This window comes from Colobus angolensis, unplaced genomic scaffold (assembly GCF_000951035.1).
Source record: "Colobus angolensis palliatus isolate OR3802 unplaced genomic scaffold, Cang.pa_1.0 Scaffold102, whole genome shotgun sequence".
Classification (NCBI taxonomy): Eukaryota; Metazoa; Chordata; class Mammalia; order Primates; family Cercopithecidae; genus Colobus; species Colobus angolensis.
This window is the reverse complement of record NW_012111142.1, coordinates 2961225-2969459: the sequence shown is the minus strand read 5'-3', so window position 1 is coordinate 2969459 and position 8235 is coordinate 2961225. Positions and strand designations below refer to the sequence as shown.

The following is an 8235-nucleotide window of genomic DNA, read 5'->3' as shown; positions in this document are numbered from 1 at the left end:
AAAAAAAAAAAAAAAGAAAATGATTAATAAGCCACACTAAAAGAAAAAACTTACAAAACATATTTGATAAAGGACTAGTACTTAGAATATATGAACAAGTCCTACATCTCAATAATTTTTTTTAGTCACACCCTCAAGTAAATGGGAAAAAATAAAGCACATAAAAAACTGCTCAAACATCAAAAGTCACTAGGGGAAACTTTCCCTTCTGGAAAGACGAAGTAGAAGTACTTTTCCTCTATTCTTTCCACTAAGTACAACAGCCTAGACACTACATAGAAAACAAACCTAAGAAGACTCTGAAAGGTATAGAGAAAAAGGCTGGCCGGCAGGGACATCAGAACCCAGGGAATGGCACGACAGTGAGTTACTTCAAAATTTCTTTTTGCCTTATACATTCCAGACTTAGAACTAGAAAAGTCCACAACCCAGAAAACGACAAGAAGCACTAGAGGTAGTGGGACTGGGCTGTGGTGAGCCTGTTTTCCCCAGCCAAAAGATCAAGAAAGAAGCAACCTGACAAAACAAAAAACATTTAGACTTTAACTGCTCAAAGGCCAAGTGGAGAGCTATATTTCCACCCTCACCAAGCTGTAACAAGGCATCCCAACTCTCCCCACCAGGGTAGTATCAGAGAAGTACAAGTAGGGTGTTGGGATTTTTATATCTACCGAGCAATAATTAATCTTTGACTCTCATCGTGTCAGTAGAGGCCACTAAGGAAATCTGGACATCAACTCCTATGAAGCAGCAACATGGCTCCTCTTTGCTTTACTTGGGCACTGTCAGAGAAGGTCTAGTGGAGAGTAAGTACTTTCACCAATGCCCAGTGTAACAAGGCCACACACCCTTGGATGTCAGTAGAGGCCATGTGAGGAACAGTAAGGAGCACTACTATCCTTCCCAGCTAAGTAGTGTGAGCTGTGGTCCAGTAGAAGTGGGGACTCTCCCTCCTGCTCAACAATAAGTAGCAAGGAATCCTTCCCCTCCTTGTATACCAAAAGAAGACAAATAAGAAATCTGAACTTCTACTCCATCTGTCCAAAACAAGATAGCATCCACCTATAACTAGAGCAATATCAAAGAAAGTCAGCTAAAATATGTTTAAATAAGACCTAGAAATTCACAACATAAGACCCAAAAGGTACAAGTTCCAATCAAAAATCTCTCATCATACTAAGAACAAGGAAAATCTTAACTCTAATTAAAAAGACAACCTGTAGATGTCAATACCAAGATAAGTGATCTTGGCATTATATGACAAAGATTTTAAGGCAAACATCAGAAAAATAATTCAACAGCAATTGTAAACACTCTTAAAATAAATGAAAAACCAGAAACTCTCTGTAAAGAAACAAAATCTCGGCAAAGAAACAGAAGATATAAAGAACTAAATGGAAATTTTGTAACTGAAAAACACACTAACCAAAATTTAAAATTCAATAGATAAATTCAACAGTAGAAAAGAGGGGATAGAGGAGGTAAAAATCGGTTACCTTGAAGAAAGAAAAATAGAAATTATCCAATCTGAACAGTATTAAAAGAAAAACAGACTGAAAAATCAAAACAAAACAAAAATAGAAAGCATCTTCAGAGACAAACTATACTAAAATATCCAATACTGGCACCACCAGAGTCCTAGAAAGTGAGGAAAAAGAAGACAGGGCTGAAACATATTTGAAAAAACAATGGCTAAAAACTTCTAAATTTCATAAAAAGACATAAGCCTACAGACACAAGAAGCTAAGCAAACCTTAAACAGGATAAACCCAAAGAAATATGTACCATGACACAGCAACCAAATGTAGATTACAAAAAAAAAAAAAGAAAGAAAGAAAAAGAAAGAAGAAAGGCCAGGTGCAGTGGCTCACGCCTGTAATCCAAGGACTTTGGGAGGCAGAGGCTGGCGGATCACCTGAGGTCAGGAGTTCAAGACCAGCCTGGCAAATAGGGTGAAACCCCATCTCTACTAAAAATATAAAAATTAGCCAGGCGTGGTAGCGGGGCACCTGTAATCCCAGCTATTCAGTAGGCTGCGCATGAGAATCACTTGAATCTGCCTCCAGGAGGCAGAGGTTGCAGTGAGCCAAGATTGCACCACTGCACTCTAGCCTGGGGGACAGAGCGAGACTCCGTCTCAAAAAAAATAAATAAATAAATAAAACAAAATCCTGAAAGCAGTGAGGAGAAAATGACACCTTATCTCTAGGGGGAAAAAAATTCAACTTACAAATTTCTCATAAAAAAATCATGGCAGGCCGGGCGTGGTGGCTCAAGCCTGTAATCCCAGCACTTTGGGAGGCCGAGACGGGCGGATCACGAGGTCAGGAGATCGAGACCATCCTGGCTAACACGGTGAAACCCCGTCTCTACTAAAAAATACAAAAAACTAGCCGAGCGCGGTGGCGGCGCCTGTGGTCCCAGCTACTCCGATGGCTGAGGCAGGAGAATGGCGTAAAACCCAGGAGGCGGAGCTTGCAGTGAGCTGAGATCTGGCCACTGCACTCCAGCCCGGGAGATAGAGCGAGACTCCGTCTCAAAAAAAAAAACAAACAAAAAAATCATGGCAGTCAGAAAGTGGCACAACATTTTTCAAGTGCTATAAGAAAATAACTCACTACCTGGAATTTTAGATCCTGCAAATATCCTTGAAGAATGAAGGGGAAGGCCGGGCACAGTAGCTCATGGCTATAATCCCAGCACTTTGGGAGGCCAAGGCAGGTGGATCGCCTAAGCTCAGGAGTTCAAGGCCAGCCTAGGAAACATGGCAAAACCTCAACTATACCAAAAATATACAAAAAATTAGCCAGGCATGGTGGCATGCACCTGTGGTCCCAGCTACTCCGATGGCTGAAGTGGGAGAATTACGCCTGGAAGGCAGAGGTTGCATGCAGTAAGCTGAGATTGCATCGCTACACTCCACACTGGGTGACACAGTGACACCCCTATCTCAAAAGAAAAAAAAAAAAAAGAAAGAAGGGGAAATCAAGACATACACTGATAAAGAAAAACTAAGAGACTCTGTCACCAGCAGATCTATTCTAAAAGAATGGCTAAAAGAAATTCCTTAAACCAAAAGGAAATAATAAAAGATATCTGGAAATATTAGGAAGGAAAAACAAATACAGCAAGAGCAAAAAATACAGGTAAATACAATAGACTTTCCTTTTCCTCTTGACTTTTCTAAATTGTCCAATATGATTCTAAGTGTATATAGAGAAAATGTTTAAGACAATTATGTATAGGAGACGGTAAAGGGATGTAAAAATAGGTAAAGTTTCTACACTTTACTCAAACTGGTAATATATGAACACCAGTACTGTGATAAGTCGTGTATATAACACAATACCTTGTAGAGCCACTAAAAAAGCTATATAAAGAGATACTCTCAACAACACTATAAATCAAAATGGAATCCTAAAAAACATTTAGGTAACCCTGGAGAAGTAGAAAAAAGAAAACAGAGAGATGAAAAACAGAATAAACAAAAAATAAAATGGTAGATTTAAACCCTAACAGAGTAACAACATTAAATTATAAATTTATACATTATATTATAAACATAAATGTAAAGAGTAAGAGACTAGCAGAATGGACTTAAAAATATGACCTAACAATGTGGTATCTACAAATAACTCACTTCAAATAACACAACATAGGTAGGTTGAAAATAGAAGTATGGAAAAAGATATACCAGGTGACCAATACTCAAAAGAAAGCAGGAGTGGCTAAGTTAACAAGGGAAAGTGCAGACTTCAGAGCAAACAACAGTACCAAATAGAGAGTGACATTATCTTGATTATAAAAGGAATGATCAAAGAGGACATAGCAATCTTAAATGTGTATGTACTAAATAACAGAGCTATACTCTGTGTATGTACTAAATGACAGAACTATAAAGTAGGTGTAGCAAAAACTGATTGAACTGAAAGAATAAATAAAACATATCACAATTATACTTGCAGAATTCAAGAGATCGCTTTTCTGCAGATTCTAGAAAATCAACAAGGATATAGTATAATTCAAAAGCACCCTCAACCAATAGATCTAACTGACATTTATAGAACACTCCACCCGATGACAACAGAATATACATTCATTACAAAGGTCCCAAAAGTATACACCAAGACAGACCATATTCTGACCCATAAAACAAACTTCAACAAATTTAAAAGAACTGAAATCAGACAGAATGTGTTCTCTGACTATAATAGAATCAAACTAGAAAGTGGCAACAGAAAGATAACAGGAAAATCTCCAAACACTTAGAAATTAAACATACTTCTAAATAATCCATGAGTTACAAAAGTCTGAAAAATGAGATGAAAAAATACATTGAACTAAATGAAAATACAACATAAAATTTGCAGATAGGGAAATGTAAACCAAAAATATAAGTGAGATACCACTTCGTATCCATTAGAACGGCTATTATTTTTTAAATGGTTAAAAACAAGTGTGGACAACAATATGGAGAAATTTGAACCCTTGTGCATTGATGGTGGAAATGTAAAATGATACAGTTGCTAAGAAAAACAGATTGGTGGTTCCTCAAAAAGCATACAATAAACACAGAATTACTCTATCATCTAGCAATTCTAGTTCTAGGTATACACCCAAAAGAACTGAAAATAGTGACTCAAAAAGATAATTGTACTCTCATGTTCATAGCAGCATTATTCACAATAGCCAAAAGTTTGGAAACGACCCCAATGTCCATCAAAATTAATGAATAAATAAAATGTGACATATACATACAATGGAATACTATTAAGCCTTAAAAAGGAATTAAATCAGCCAGGGATAGTGGCTCACATCTATAATCCCAACATTTTGGGAGGCCGAAAAGGAGGATCACTTGAGCCCAGGAGTTCAAGACCAGCCTAGGCAACAGAGTGAGACCCCATCTCTACAAAACATACAAAAATTAACGAGGCATGATGGCATGTGCCTGTAGTCCCAACTACTTAGGAGGCTGATATGGGAGGATCACTTGAGCCTGGAAGGTCAAGGCTGCAGTGAGCTATGATGGTACTACTGTACTCAGCCTGGATGATAAAGCAAGAACCTGTCTGGGGAAAAAAAAAAAAAAAAAAGATACAGGCTACAACCTAAATAAACCTTTAAAACATTCTGCTAAGTAAGTAAAATAAGCTAGATACAAAAGGGTAAATATCGTATGATTCCACTTACATCAGGTACACAGAAGAGGCAAATTCATAAAGGCAGGAAAGATAATATATTATCAGGAGTTGGGAAGAGGGGGGAAATGGGAAGTTATTGTTTAATGGGTACAGGGTTTCAGTTTGGGATAATGAAAAAGTTCTGGAGATAAACAGTGGTGATGGTTGTACAATACTGCAAATGTACTTAATGCCAGTGAATTGTATAAATAAAACTGGTTAGAATGGTAAATTTTATGTTATGTATATTTTACCACTATATCTATTATGTATATAAATATAGCATGTAAATATATATTACACATACATAAAATTTTTTAAAAATTCAATTTTTTTTTCTCATTCAGCGCTTTTTGCCCAGATATTATTCCTAGGGCAGTATACAGCTCAGAATTTAAAATGTCACAAATAAGTACTCAGTGAAAATAACAACAAAACCTGGGAAGTCGCTACATATGTCTAATTCAATGAGTTCATGGATTCTAGGTCCTGGTGATGTGGAAGGACAATTGGAGTCAGGGTACCATAACAAGAAGGCCATAAAGATAAGAGGTGGTGATCAGAGAGTGGGAAGCATAAAACTAAGATTACACATGGGTTATAGTTATTCATAATGACAAAAATCTAAGGTCTGGTTATAGAAATTTTGAGTAGTTAAGGTGTAATTCAGGATGCAAAATAATGTCACTGGAAGAGAGGCATTCAAGACACCGAGAGCATTTTGGAAGGATTATCTCCATGTACACTGAAATCAGCCAGAAATCCATACATTCTAAAATTTCTCCAATTAGCATGTTACTGTAATTAAAAATCAACTTAATGTTTTCAAATTTTAGTAAAACAAACGTTATAAATATATCATTATAAGTCGATCAAACTGTTATTTCCCAGTTTGTTCAATAACAGGTACCCTTTCACAGCTAAATGGAAAATGCTAATCTATAACTCCACCCTATCATGCTTATTTGCTTTTTTAGTTTTCCAGAGCATTTTGTAAAAATGACCTCTAATTTTAAGACAAATGGAGGTGTGTTTTTAATTCATATTTCTAACATAATAAATATTAGTTTTTATCAAAACTGAATTTCCTCATGCCAGCTTCTTTAATAAGAGAACATTTATGTCTCTGACACAGTACTAGGCTTACAGTAATAATTCAATAAATATAAATTCATTTATCTTAAAGGCAACAGATAATTCTACAAACCCATATAATTATTTACTTTGGTGCTTGTTTCTAGAATAGATTCCTAAATTTTCACATAATGAATCACCTTCAGTCTTTAAAAGTTCTAAGGCCAGATGTGGTGGCTCACACCTGTAATCTCAGCAACTTGGGAGGCCGAGGAGGGCGGATCACAAGGTCAGGAGTTCGAGCCAGCCTGGCCAATATGGTAAAACCCCGTCTCTACTAAAAACACAAAAATTAGCTGGGCATGGTGGCACATGCCTGTAGTCCCAGCTACACGGGAGGCTAAGGCAGGAGAATCACTGGAACCTAGGAGGTGGAGGTTGCAATGAGCCGAGAACGCGCCATTGTACTCCAGCCTGGGCGACAAAAGCGAGACTCGGTGTCAAAAATAGAAGGAAAAAAAAAGTTCTAAACGTAAAATTCCAGGATTGATTAAATCCTGACTATAAAGTTTCAGAGTTGGCTAGGAAACCAGCAATTCTATGACACCCCATAACATCCTCTCCCAACACAGATTTCAACAAAATGAAGTAACAACAAGTAAGGTTATGAGATTAATGATGGAACCCAATTAGTTCTTATCTTTCCACTATTTTTTCATGGCCTAGTCAATCATACACCAATAACATACTATATTTTGAATACGTTACTTACTGTGGTGTGATGGGATATATTGCCAACAATATTAAGGTTTTTGAGCAGTTGGGGAGAACCACTATATTGTCCGGAGATCTGCTTCCTAACTTCAGCTGCCACCGTTCTATAATGAAGAAAGCAAAAACATTATACACATTATTAAAAAAAAAAAAAAAAAGCCAAACTAGTTTAAAATGGAGGGAAGCTAAATACATTAAAGATTCATTTAAAGAAAAACAAAATCTCGGCATAACAATAAGGCTATAAATTCATAAAATATTTTAGGAAATACTTTTCTAGCTTATAATTACATTAGAACGTCTTATGTTGATGTAGGGTACTACAGTGACAGACAACCTATATGAGGCTTTTTTATATGGGCATTATAGGGAACACACTTTGGCCTACAATAGAGCTGGAACTATAGAGCCAGCTCTATAGTTGGGAGCTATAAAAAGATGTGTATATTAAAATGTATATGCTTTAAAGTATATAAAGTGTACATTAAAATGTATATTATATTAAAATGTATATACTTTAAAGTACAAGAATTAGGAATAAAAAACTCTGGAGTGTTTTCAAGTTAATGATTTAATTCAGAGCCCTGACCATCTTGGTTCCCATTAGAGTTTCCAGCTGAGTTTCAAGATAATATCATTTTCCTAAAAGTATTCAGATTTAGGATATAATCTTTTCTCCTATTTCTTCTCTTCAATTCCTCCTTCCTTCTTTCATATTCAATCATTTCACATACATTTACTGAGCACTGTTATGAGCCAACTACACAATTAGAAATGTTTACACAAAAATAAGAGTTACCATTCTTTAGGGCTTAAGATACTGAGTTAGCGCAACCTTTTTTAAGTAGGTGACTTGAGGTACTTTATATAATATTTGTGTTTTAAAAGGCTAACTTTGGCCGGGCACAGTGGCTCAAGCCTGTAATCCCAGCACTTCGGGAGGCTGAGACGGGCGGATCACAAGGTCAGGAGATCGAGACCATCCTGGCTAACACAGTGAAACCCTGTCTCTACCAAAAAATACAAAAAACTAGCCGGGCGAGTTGGCGGGCACCTGTAGTCCCAGCTACCTGGGAGGCTGAGGCAGGTAAACCCAGGAGGTGGAGCTTGCAGTGAGCCAAGATCCAGCCACTGCACTCCAGCCTGGGTGACAGAGCGAGACTCCGTTTCAAAATAAAAAAATAAAAAAAAAAAAAAGGCTAAC

At 36.8% G+C, this 8235-nt stretch overlaps 1 protein-coding gene across 7 annotated transcripts in view; it reads right to left on the bottom strand.

The window, feature by feature from the left end:
• DOCK7 (dedicator of cytokinesis 7) overlaps window positions 1-7129 on the bottom strand; it is a 220635-nt gene extending 213506 nt beyond the window's left edge. For all 7 annotated transcript variants that reach the window (XM_011941023.1, XM_011941032.1, XM_011941041.1 and 4 more), the window contains exon 1: window positions 7030-7129. The gene's annotated coding sequence lies outside the window, so the exon portion shown is untranslated. The remainder of the gene's footprint in view (window positions 1-7029) is intronic.
• Between the last annotated feature and the right edge of the window lie 1106 nt (window positions 7130-8235).